Source organism: Rhinoderma darwinii, assembly GCF_050947455.1.
Source record: "Rhinoderma darwinii isolate aRhiDar2 chromosome 5 unlocalized genomic scaffold, aRhiDar2.hap1 SUPER_5_unloc_42, whole genome shotgun sequence".
Lineage (NCBI taxonomy): Eukaryota > Metazoa > Chordata > Amphibia > Anura > Rhinodermatidae > Rhinoderma > Rhinoderma darwinii.
Window position 1 is genome coordinate 196,851 of NW_027461801.1, and position 12,349 is coordinate 209,199.

The 12,349-nt window shown below is 48.1% G+C and overlaps 6 non-coding genes across 6 annotated transcripts; all 6 read left to right on the forward strand.

Annotated features, from left to right (window-relative positions):
- Positions 1-3,770: 3,770 nt before the first annotated feature.
- LOC142693057 (U2 spliceosomal RNA) lies at positions 3,771-3,961 on the forward strand. The gene has a single exon (XR_012861436.1). It is a non-coding gene; the product is annotated as a U2 spliceosomal RNA (small nuclear RNA).
- A 1,280-nt stretch (positions 3,962-5,241) lies between these two features.
- Positions 5,242-5,432, forward strand: LOC142693398 (U2 spliceosomal RNA). Its single transcript, XR_012861745.1, has one exon. It is a non-coding gene; the product is annotated as a U2 spliceosomal RNA (small nuclear RNA).
- Positions 5,433-6,728: 1,296 nt separating this feature from the next.
- On the forward strand, positions 6,729-6,919 carry LOC142693058 (U2 spliceosomal RNA). The gene has a single exon (XR_012861437.1). It is a non-coding gene; the product is annotated as a U2 spliceosomal RNA (small nuclear RNA).
- A 1,288-nt stretch (positions 6,920-8,207) lies between these two features.
- Positions 8,208-8,398, forward strand: LOC142693060 (U2 spliceosomal RNA). Its single transcript, XR_012861438.1, has one exon. It is a non-coding gene; the product is annotated as a U2 spliceosomal RNA (small nuclear RNA).
- A 1,296-nt stretch (positions 8,399-9,694) lies between these two features.
- LOC142693062 (U2 spliceosomal RNA) lies at positions 9,695-9,885 on the forward strand. The gene has a single exon (XR_012861440.1). It is a non-coding gene; the product is annotated as a U2 spliceosomal RNA (small nuclear RNA).
- Positions 9,886-11,173: 1,288 nt separating this feature from the next.
- Positions 11,174-11,364, forward strand: LOC142693063 (U2 spliceosomal RNA). The gene has a single exon (XR_012861441.1). It is a non-coding gene; the product is annotated as a U2 spliceosomal RNA (small nuclear RNA).
- The last annotated feature ends 985 nt before the right edge of the window (positions 11,365-12,349 follow it).

The following is a 12,349-nucleotide window of genomic DNA, read 5'->3' on the forward strand; positions in this document are numbered from 1 at the left end:
CAGTTACTTTGAGATGTTTGCGTCATTTTTAGAGTGGGTAGTTCGTTTGGAGTCTGGTTGTGACTCGGTCATTCATTATCTGGATGATTTTCTTTTTGTGGGCCCGGGGGGGTCGGGGTTGTGCAGCACGTTGCTGAGAGTGTTTCGACAGGTGATGTCGCGTTTCGGGGTACCTATTTCCGAGGATAAGACGGAAGGTCCTGTAACGGTTTTGTCATTTTTGGGTATCGAAATAGATAGCGAGCGGATGATTTTTCGGTTGCCGGATGATAAATTGGCAAGGCTAGTGACACAGGTTGACCAGGTCATGGGGTCGAAAAAAGTGACGTTAAAACAGTTACAGTCGTTAATGGGATTGCTGGTGTTTGCTTGTCGTATAATTCCAATGGGTCGTGTTTTTTCTAGGCGTTTGTCTTTAGCCACTAGAGGTATCTCGAAGCCAAATCATTTTATCCGGGTAACCTCTTGTATGAGGAAGGATTTGTTTGTCTGGCATTCCTTTTTGAGTTCGTTTAACGGGAGGTCGGTGTGTCAGGACGCTGAGTTGTCTAATGTAGATTTGGAATTATTTACGGATGCAGCCGGAAGTGATGGTTTTGGAGCAATTTTGGGCCGAAGTTGGTGTAGATCCCCTTGGCCCTTGCATTGGAGTGATTTGGGAGTCTTACGTAATTTAACGCTATTGGAATTGTTTCCTATTATAGTTGCAATAGAGTTATGGGGTAGCGTGATGGTGAACAAGAGGATTGTATTTTGGACAGACAACATGGCGGTGGTGCATGCGGTGAACGGGTTGTCGTCTAGTTCGTTGCCGGTATTAGCTTTATTAAGACGGTTGGTTTTGAAGTGTTTGCGTTTGAATGTGTGGTTTCGTGCAAAACATGTTCCGGGTGTCAGTAATGTGATGGCTGATGCTTTGTCTCGTTCACAGATGTCCCGGTTTCGGGAATTGCACCCGGCAGCTTTGGCAGAAGGGGTGTCCCCCCCCCCTTCACTTATGGGCCCTGGTCGAGGACAACTTATGAGACTGTTGAGGGGTTCGGTGGTACCGGCGACTTGGAAGAGTCATTGCAGAGCGTGGGATCGGTGGTTGGAGATTGCGGGGAATGACTTCCCATCACAGGAGGGGTGTCACCTGGACGTCACGTTAGCAAGTTTGGTACAAATACGTCAGGAAGGGGGTAGTGCGGCCACGGCGAGCAAGTTTTTAGCAGGAGTGGCCTTTATGTTAAAATTGTGGGGATGCAGAGATGTTACAAAAGAATTTGTAGTTCGGCAGTCTTTAAAAGGGTGGAAAAAAGAGGCGTGTTCAAGGGACACGAGGCGGCCAGTATCTTTTTCACTTTTGGGTCGGCTTCTAGCCGTTTTATGTTTTGTGTGTCGGGATGAATATGAAGTGTCCTTGTTCGGCGCGGCGTTTTCGTTGGCTTTCTTTGCCGCGTTACGGGTTAGTGAGCTGGTTCCGCACAGAGTAAGTGCGAGCGGTGGTCTTCTCGGATCGGATGTAGTAACGTTGGGAGATTCTCTCAGGGTCTGTGTGCGGAGGTCAAAGACTGATGTGGTAGGAAAGGGGGCTTGGCTGTCGATTGGGAGGATTGGGGGGCAGTATTGCCCGGTAAAATGGGTCCAGGAATTCGTGTTGGTCCGAGTGCCCGGGACTCAATTCTTGATCCATCAGGATGGATCCGCGATGTCGCGTTTTCAATTTGAGGCGATTTTTAAGGCCGGCTTGAGGTATCTAGGTTTGCCGCCGGGCGATTTTGGTACACATTCATTTAGGATAGGTGCGGCAACTGAGGCGGATGCCTTGGGTTTGGATTCAGCGGCTATCATGAGTCTGGGTAGATGGCGCTCTAATAGCTATAAGTCATATGTGCGACCTGATCTGGTTTTAAAGATGGTGTAAGCTGGAAGTTTTCATAAGAAAGTGTCGCCCCCTCCCCTTCCCCCCCCCCCTGTTTTCCTTCCTGTTACATGGAGTGTTATGTTAACCCTGCCGGTAATTTTCATTTGACCGGAATGTAGCTTAATTTCTTTGTTAGGGTTGCGGCGCCCCCAAGTGTGGATCTTGGGGCATTCGTATGTGCACTGGGCAGCGGTTCGAGCGGGTCGAAGGCCATTAGGTCCGAATTTGGGCCTCGCACAGGCCGACGTCCATTGGAGAGGTGTCCGGGGATTACGGTGGGTGCAGTTACTGCCAGAAGTAGTGGCAGTTACAAGGCACACGTACGGACCTGTTGTCCTAATCATCCATGCGGGTGGAAATTATATCGGCCAAGTGAAAATGGCGGAGTTATTGTCAATCATACGAACTGATTTGGCGCGTTTTCGGGATCTGTTCGCCCGTTGCGTGATAGTTTGGTCCGAAATAGTGGCGCGCACGGTGTGGCGAGGAGCGAGGAATATGGCAGCGTTGGAGAGAGTGCGCAGGTTAATTAATGTGCGGGTGTCGCGGTTCATTCGCTCTATAGGGGGGATCGGGTTGCGACACCAATCCCTGGAGGGGGATAATGCAGATCTGCTGGCGCCGGATGGAGTGCATCTGAATGATATCGGGCTCGATATCTTTTTACTGGATCTCTTGGATGGTGCCGAGAGAGGGTTGGCGTTGCTTGGTGGGGGTGGTCGGGGGACTGAGTAGGTTTCTCAGTTCCCCCTTCTTGGCGGAAAGTACGGCAGATGAAGACGGAGGTAGCACCCTACATGCCTGATGGAGACAGGGAGCATCGGCATTTCAGGAGGAGAGAAAATAAATAAATATATATATGTCTTCATGCCGATGGTTGTAAATAATAATAAAGCTGTGGCCACTTCCACATTTGCATAAAGAAGGTGTTGGTGTGTTAATTCAAAGAAGGATGGTTAAGGTCCTGGGCAGGTAAAGTGGATAATGGGTCCTTGCAGTCTTGTAGACACTGAAGCGCCTAGGGAGAGTGTCAGGGACTGCAAGGGGTTAAGAAAGGATGGAACGGTTTAAAATAATGCCCAGGATCAGGATTGGTCAACAAGGGGTAAGAGGGGCGTGGTTAAGAAGATATAGGGCAGAGGTTTGGAGCAGGAAGCCCTCTTACCTTCAAGCTGCAGTGGAAGAAACACCCGCCCTCCCTCCCCTGGTGGTTTTGGTTTTGTTTTTAAAAAAAAAAAATTTTCTACGGTTATATTCTTGTTCTGGCGTTTTTCTGGTTTTTTCGTAGATGTCACAGCTGGCGGAAAGTACGGCAGATGAAGACGGAGGTAGCACCCTACATGCCTGATGGAGACAGGGAGCATCGGCATTTCAGGAGGAGAGAAAATAAATAAATATATATATGTCTTCATGCCGATGGTTGTAAATAATAATAAAGCTGTGGCCACTTCCACATTTGCATAAAGAAGGTGTTGGTGTGTTAATTCAAAGAAGGATGGTTAAGGTCCTGGGCAGGTAAAGTGGATAATGGGTCCTTGCAGTCCAAGGTGTGAAGGAACAAGGGGTGGCTGTGGGCATGCACTTGCTGCCGCTGCCAGTGTTTATCTGCATGGCAGCAGGGCATTTGGGCGTTGCCAGGAAGGCGTTTTTATGTAGATTCCTCCTCTTTCAGCACTGCATTGTGGTGCAAGCAAAAGAAGCAAATCCTGTCTGGCTTCCTCTCCGGCCTTTATTCACCTCCCGTGTAGCTGTGAGTGTGTGAGCCTGCAGGGCCCCATGGAATTGCCTAGAAGTAGGCTGAATCGCTGCAAGGGCTGAACAGCAGTATCGGGCAGGCTCGGGCAACGCGCGGCCCGTTCGGGTTATCGCTTCTCGGCCTTTTGGCTAAGATCAAGTGTAGTATCTGTTCTTATCAGTTTAATATCTGATACGTCCCCTATCTGGGGACCATATATTAAATGGATTTTTAGAACAGGGAGATGGAAATAGAGCTTGCTCTGTCCACTCCACGCATTGACCTGGTATTGCAGTATTTCCAGGACCGGTGCACCCTTTCCTTATGTGTTGACTAAAAGCAGATTCCAAAAGTGTTTTTTGTCTTTGCTATTGTTTCTGTCTTTCTGAAGGGATCTCCCCTTTTAATCCCATTATTTCAACACCTGTTGGACAATGCATGAGTGATAATGAGCTCATTGATTAAATGCAATTAATGAATAGATTGCCACCTCTTGTTGTGTGTCGTCTGTGTTTCTGTGTTTCCGGCATTTCACATTGGAACACCTCATTCACCTTCCTTGTCTTCTCTCCGCCCTCCCTTTTAGGTAAGTTAAAGAGCTGCACCTGAGCCAGCCACTGATTGATTGATTGATTGATTGATTGATTGATTGATTGATTGATGCAGCACAACAGTCAAATAGTGGAGTGGAGTAGGGGAACAGCAAACAGCCAATAAAGCAGCCCGCCCGCTCGCCTGCCCGCCACAATGGACCTACCTGTGTACACTAGATGGATGTGATGGAATGTACTGTCGTCCCTACATTTCAAGAAGAAGTAAGAATTGCAGTTGCAACAAAGCCTTGCTTGCCTACAAAGAGAGCAGCAATTTGGATTTGTTACTATGTTACCTAGAAGAATAACAAACTGTGCAAGGATGGAGGTTGTAGGAGCAAGGAGAAGTTGTCTGTAAAGTTGGTGGATGCCTATTTTCCATTTTGCAGTCCCTTGTCTCCCTCTTGTGGCCTCCTGGAGGCAACTAGCTGTGCAAAAAAAAGACAGCCTGGCGGCCGGCTGTTGCAGTGTTGCCCTCTCAGGCAACACTGAGTGACTGACTGAGCCTCACCGTCTTATATAAAGTTCAGACGGAACTTTGCACGTGTCATAGTGGAGCCCTCAGGATTCCAGAGCCAGCTTTCTGACATCATAATGGGGCCTCAGAGATAAAAGCCTGGGCCCAGGCAGTGTTGGTCAGTGCTGCTCAGCAGGCAGCACTGGACTGGACTGGATTACAGCTGATACAAGGTGTGAAGGAACAAGGGGTGGCTGTGGGCATGCACTTGCTGCCGCTGCCAGTGTTTATCTGCATGGCAGCAGGGCATTTGGGCGTTGCCAGGAAGGCGTTTTTATGTAGATTCCTCCTCTTTCAGCACTGCATTGTGGTGCAAGCAAAAGAAGCAAATCCTGTCTGGCTTCCTCTCCGGCCTTTATTCACCTCCCGTGTAGCTGTGAGTGTGTGAGCCTGCAGGGCCCCATGGAATTGCCTAGAAGTAGGCTGAATCGCTGCAAGTGCTGAACAGCAGTATCGGGCAGGCTCGGGCAACGCGCGGCCCGTTCGGGTTATCGCTTCTCGGCCTTTTGGCTAAGATCAAGTGTAGTATCTGTTTTTATCAGTTTAATATCTGATACGTCCCCTATCTGGGGACCATATATTAAATGGATTTTTAGAACAGGGAGATGGAAATAGAGCTTGCTCTGTCCACTCCACGCATTGACCTGGTATTGCAGTATTTCCAGGACCGGTGCACCCTTTCCTTATGTGTTGACTAAAAGCAGATTCCAAAAGTGTTTTTTGTCTTTGCTATTGTTTCTGTCTTTCTGAAGGGATCTCCCCTTTTAATCCCATTATTTCAACACCTGTTGGACAATGCATGAGTGATAATGAGCTCATTGATTAAATGCAATTAATGAATAGATTGCCACCTCTTGTTGTGTGTCGTCTGTGTTTCTGTGTTTCCGGCATTTCACATTGGAACACCTCATTCACCTTCCTTGTCTTCTCTCCGCCCTCCCTTTTAGGTAAGTTAAAGAGCTGCACCTGAGCCAGCCACTGATTGATTGATTGATTGATTGATTGATTGATTGATTGATTGATTGATTGATTGATTGATGCAGCACAACAGTCAAATAGTGGAGTGGAGTAGGGGAACAGCAAACAGCCAATAAAGCAGCCCGCCCGCTCGCCTGCCCGCCACAATGGACCTACCTGTGTACACTAGATGGATGTGATGGAATGTACTGTCGTCCCTACATTTCAAGAAGAAGTAAGAATTGCAGTTGCAACAAAGCCTTGCTTGCCTACAAAGAGAGCAGCAATTTGGATTTGTTACTATGTTACCTAGAAGAATAACAAACTGTGCAAGGATGGAGGTTGTAGGAGCAAGGAGAAGTTGTCTGTAAAGTTGGTGGATGCCTATTTTCCATTTTGCAGTCCCTTGTCTCCCTCTTGTGGCCTCCTGGAGGCAACTAGCTGTGCAAAAAAAAGACAGCCTGGCGGCCGGCTGTTGCAGTGTTGCCCTCTCAGGCAACACTGAGTGACTGACTGAGCCTCACCGTCTTATATAAAGTTCAGACGGAACTTTGCACGTGTCATAGTGGAGCCCTCAGGATTCCAGAGCCAGCTTTCTGACATCATAATGGGGCCTCAGAGATAAAAGCCTGGGCCCAGGCAGTGTTGGTCAGTGCTGCTCAGCAGGCAGCACTGGACTGGACTGGATTACAGCTGATACAAGGTGTGAAGGAACAAGGGGTGGCTGTGGGCATGCACTTGCTGCCGCTGCCAGTGTTTATCTGCATGGCAGCAGGGCATTTGGGCGTTGCCAGGAAGGCGTTTTTATGTAGATTCCTCCTCTTTCAGCACTGCATTGTGGTGCAAGCAAAAGAAGCAAATCCTGTCTGGCTTCCTCTCCGGCCTTTATTCACCTCCCGTGTAGCTGTGAGTGTGTGAGCCTGCAGGGCCCCATGGAATTGCCTAGAAGTAGGCTGAATCGCTGCAAGGGCTGAACAGCAGTATCGGGCAGGCTCGGGCAACGCGCGGCCCGTTCGGGTTATCGCTTCTCGGCCTTTTGGCTAAGATCAAGTGTAGTATCTGTTCTTATCAGTTTAATATCTGATACGTCCCCTATCTGGGGACCATATATTAAATGGATTTTTAGAACAGGGAGATGGAAATAGAGCTTGCTCTGTCCACTCCACGCATTGACCTGGTATTGCAGTATTTCCAGGACCGGTGCACCCTTTCCTTATGTGTTGACTAAAAGCAGATTCCAAAAGTGTTTTTTGTCTTTGCTATTGTTTCTGTCTTTCTGAAGGGATCTCCCCTTTTAATCCCATTATTTCAACACCTGTTGGACAATGCATGAGTGATAATGAGCTCATTGATTAAATGCAATTAATGAATAGATTGCCACCTCTTGTTGTGTGTCGTCTGTGTTTCTGTGTTTCCGGCATTTCACATTGGAACACCTCATTCACCTTCCTTGTCTTCTCTCCGCCCTCCCTTTTAGGTAAGTTAAAGAGCTGCACCTGAGCCAGCCACTGATTGATTGATTGATTGATTGATTGATTGATTGATTGATTGATTGATTGATGCAGCACAACAGTCAAATAGTGGAGTGGAGTAGGGGAACAGCAAACAGCCAATAAAGCAGCCCGCCCGCTCGCCTGCCCGCCACAATGGACCTACCTGTGTACACTAGATGGATGTGATGGAATGTACTGTCGTCCCTACATTTCAAGAAGAAGTAAGAATTGCAGTTGCAACAAAGCCTTGCTTGCCTACAAAGAGAGCAGCAATTTGGATTTGTTACTATGTTACCTAGAAGAATAACAAACTGTGCAAGGATGGAGGTTGTAGGAGCAAGGAGAAGTTGTCTGTAAAGTTGGTGGATGCCTATTTTCCATTTTGCAGTCCCTTGTCTCCCTCTTGTGGCCTCCTGGAGGCAACTAGCTGTGCAAAAAAAAGACAGCCTGGCGGCCGGCTGTTGCAGTGTTGCCCTCTCAGGCAACACTGAGTGACTGACTGAGCCTCACCGTCTTATATAAAGTTCAGACGGAACTTTGCACGTGTCATAGTGGAGCCCTCAGGATTCCAGAGCCAGCTTTCTGACATCATAATGGGGCCTCAGAGATAAAAGCCTGGGCCCAGGCAGTGTTGGTCAGTGCTGCTCAGCAGGCAGCACTGGACTGGACTGGATTACAGCTGATACAAGGTGTGAAGGAACAAGGGGTGGCTGTGGGCATGCACTTGCTGCCGCTGCCAGTGTTTATCTGCATGGCAGCAGGGCATTTGGGCGTTGCCAGGAAGGCGTTTTTATGTAGATTCCTCCTCTTTCAGCACTGCATTGTGGTGCAAGCAAAAGAAGCAAATCCTGTCTGGCTTCCTCTCCGGCCTTTATTCACCTCCCGTGTAGCTGTGAGTGTGTGAGCCTGCAGGGCCCCATGGAATTGCCTAGAAGTAGGCTGAATCGCTGCAAGGGCTGAACAGCAGTATCGGGCAGGCTCGGGCAACGCGCGGCCCGTTCGGGTTATCGCTTCTCGGCCTTTTGGCTAAGATCAAGTGTAGTATCTGTTCTTATCAGTTTAATATCTGATACGTCCCCTATCTGGGGACCATATATTAAATGGATTTTTAGAACAGGGAGATGGAAATAGAGCTTGCTCTGTCCACTCCACGCATTGACCTGGTATTGCAGTATTTCCAGGACCGGTGCACCCTTTCCTTATGTGTTGACTAAAAGCAGATTCCAAAAGTGTTTTTTGTCTTTGCTATTGTTTCTGTCTTTCTGAAGGGATCTCCCCTTTTAATCCCATTATTTCAACACCTGTTGGACAATGCATGAGTGATAATGAGCTCATTGATTAAATGCAATTAATGAATAGATTGCCACCTCTTGTTGTGTGTCGTCTGTGTTTCTGTGTTTCCGGCATTTCACATTGGAACACCTCATTCACCTTCCTTGTCTTCTCTCCGCCCTCCCTTTTAGGTAAGTTAAAGAGCTGCACCTGAGCCAGCCACTGATTGATTGATTGATTGATTGATTGATTGATTGATTGATTGATTGATTGATTGATTGATGCAGCACAACAGTCAAATAGTGGAGTGGAGTAGGGGAACAGCAAACAGCCAATAAAGCAGCCCGCCCGCTCGCCTGCCCGCCACAATGGACCTACCTGTGTACACTAGATGGATGTGATGGAATGTACTGTCGTCCCTACATTTCAAGAAGAAGTAAGAATTGCAGTTGCAACAAAGCCTTGCTTGCCTACAAAGAGAGCAGCAATTTGGATTTGTTACTATGTTACCTAGAAGAATAACAAACTGTGCAAGGATGGAGGTTGTAGGAGCAAGGAGAAGTTGTCTGTAAAGTTGGTGGATGCCTATTTTCCATTTTGCAGTCCCTTGTCTCCCTCTTGTGGCCTCCTGGAGGCAACTAGCTGTGCAAAAAAAAGACAGCCTGGCGGCCGGCTGTTGCAGTGTTGCCCTCTCAGGCAACACTGAGTGACTGACTGAGCCTCACCGTCTTATATAAAGTTCAGACGGAACTTTGCACGTGTCATAGTGGAGCCCTCAGGATTCCAGAGCCAGCTTTCTGACATCATAATGGGGCCTCAGAGATAAAAGCCTGGGCCCAGGCAGTGTTGGTCAGTGCTGCTCAGCAGGCAGCACTGGACTGGACTGGATTACAGCTGATACAAGGTGTGAAGGAACAAGGGGTGGCTGTGGGCATGCACTTGCTGCCGCTGCCAGTGTTTATCTGCATGGCAGCAGGGCATTTGGGCGTTGCCAGGAAGGCGTTTTTATGTAGATTCCTCCTCTTTCAGCACTGCATTGTGGTGCAAGCAAAAGAAGCAAATCCTGTCTGGCTTCCTCTCCGGCCTTTATTCACCTCCCGTGTAGCTGTGAGTGTGTGAGCCTGCAGGGCCCCATGGAATTGCCTAGAAGTAGGCTGAATCGCTGCAAGGGCTGAACAGCAGTATCGGGCAGGCTCGGGCAACGCGCGGCCCGTTCGGGTTATCGCTTCTCGGCCTTTTGGCTAAGATCAAGTGTAGTATCTGTTCTTATCAGTTTAATATCTGATACGTCCCCTATCTGGGGACCATATATTAAATGGATTTTTAGAACAGGGAGATGGAAATAGAGCTTGCTCTGTCCACTCCACGCATTGACCTGGTATTGCAGTATTTCCAGGACCGGTGCACCCTTTCCTTATGTGTTGACTAAAAGCAGATTCCAAAAGTGTTTTTTGTCTTTGCTATTGTTTCTGTCTTTCTGAAGGGATCTCCCCTTTTAATCCCATTATTTCAACACCTGTTGGACAATGCATGAGTGATAATGAGCTCATTGATTAAATGCAATTAATGAATAGATTGCCACCTCTTGTTGTGTGTCGTCTGTGTTTCTGTGTTTCCGGCATTTCACATTGGAACACCTCATTCACCTTCCTTGTCTTCTCTCCGCCCTCCCTTTTAGGTAAGTTAAAGAGCTGCACCTGAGCCAGCCACTGATTGATTGATTGATTGATTGATTGATTGATTGATTGATTGATTGATTGATGCAGCACAACAGTCAAATAGTGGAGTGGAGTAGGGGAACAGCAAACAGCCAATAAAGCAGCCCGCCCGCTCGCCTGCCCGCCACAATGGACCTACCTGTGTACACTAGATGGATGTGATGGAATGTACTGTCGTCCCTACATTTCAAGAAGAAGTAAGAATTGCAGTTGCAACAAAGCCTTGCTTGCCTACAAAGAGAGCAGCAATTTGGATTTGTTACTATGTTACCTAGAAGAATAACAAACTGTGCAAGGATGGAGGTTGTAGGAGCAAGGAGAAGTTGTCTGTAAAGTTGGTGGATGCCTATTTTCCATTTTGCAGTCCCTTGTCTCCCTCTTGTGGCCTCCTGGAGGCAACTAGCTGTGCAAAAAAAAGACAGCCTGGCGGCCGGCTGTTGCAGTGTTGCCCTCTCAGGCAACACTGAGTGACTGACTGAGCCTCACCGTCTTATATAAAGTTCAGACGGAACTTTGCACGTGTCATAGTGGAGCCCTCAGGATTCCAGAGCCAGCTTTCTGACATCATAATGGGGCCTCAGAGATAAAAGCCTGGGCCCAGGCAGTGTTGGTCAGTGCTGCTCAGCAGGCAGCACTGGACTGGACTGGATTACAGCTGATACAAGGTGTGAAGGAACAAGGGGTGGCTGTGGGCATGCACTTGCTGCCGCTGCCAGTGTTTATCTGCATGGCAGCAGGGCATTTGGGCGTTGCCAGGAAGGCGTTTTTATGTAGATTCCTCCTCTTTCAGCACTGCATTGTGGTGCAAGCAAAAGAAGCAAATCCTGTCTGGCTTCCTCTCCGGCCTTTATTCACCTCCCGTGTAGCTGTGAGTGTGTGAGCCTGCAGGGCCCCATGGAATTGCCTAGAAGTAGGCTGAATCGCTGCAAGGGCTGAACAGCAGTATCGGGCAGGCTCGGGCAACGCGCGGCCCGTTCGGGTTATCGCTTCTCGGCCTTTTGGCTAAGATCAAGTGTAGTATCTGTTCTTATCAGTTTAATATCTGATACGTCCCCTATCTGGGGACCATATATTAAATGGATTTTTAGAACAGGGAGATGGAAATAGAGCTTGCTCTGTCCACTCCACGCATTGACCTGGTATTGCAGTATTTCCAGGACCGGTGCACCCTTTCCTTATGTGTTGACTAAAAGCAGATTCCAAAAGTGTTTTTTGTCTTTGCTATTGTTTCTGTCTTTCTGAAGGGATCTCCCCTTTTAATCCCATTATTTCAACACCTGTTGGACAATGCATGAGTGATAATGAGCTCATTGATTAAATGCAATTAATGAATAGATTGCCACCTCTTGTTGTGTGTCGTCTGTGTTTCTGTGTTTCCGGCATTTCACATTGGAACACCTCATTCACCTTCCTTGTCTTCTCTCCGCCCTCCCTTTTAGGTAAGTTAAAGAGCTGCACCTGAGCCAGCCACTGATTGATTGATTGATTGATTGATTGATTGATTGATTGATTGATTGATGCAGCACAACAGTCAAATAGTGGAGTGGAGTAGGGGAACAGCAAACAGCCAATAAAGCAGCCCGCCCGCTCGCCTGCCCGCCACAATGGACCTACCTGTGTACACTAGATGGATGTGATGGAATGTACTGTCGTCCCTACATTTCAAGAAGAAGTAAGAATTGCAGTTGCAACAAAGCCTTGCTTGCCTACAAAGAGAGCAGCAATTTGGATTTGTTACTATGTTACCTAGAAGAATAACAAACTGTGCAAGGATGGAGGTTGTAGGAGCAAGGAGAAGTTGTCTGTAAAGTTGGTGGATGCCTATTTTCCATTTTGCAGTCCCTTGTCTCCCTCTTGTGGCCTCCTGGAGGCAACTAGCTGTGCAAAAAAAAGACAGCCTGGCGGCCGGCTGTTGCAGTGTTGCCCTCTCAGGCAACACTGAGTGACTGACTGAGCCTCACCGTCTTATATAAAGTTCAGACGGAACTTTGCACGTGTCATAGTGGAGCCCTCAGGATTCCAGAGCCAGCTTTCTGACATCATAATGGGGCCTCAGAGATAAAAGCCTGGGCCCAGGCAGTGTTGGTCAGTGCTGCTCAGCAGGCAGCACTGGACTGGACTGGATTACAGCTGATACAAGGTGTGAAGGAACAAGGGG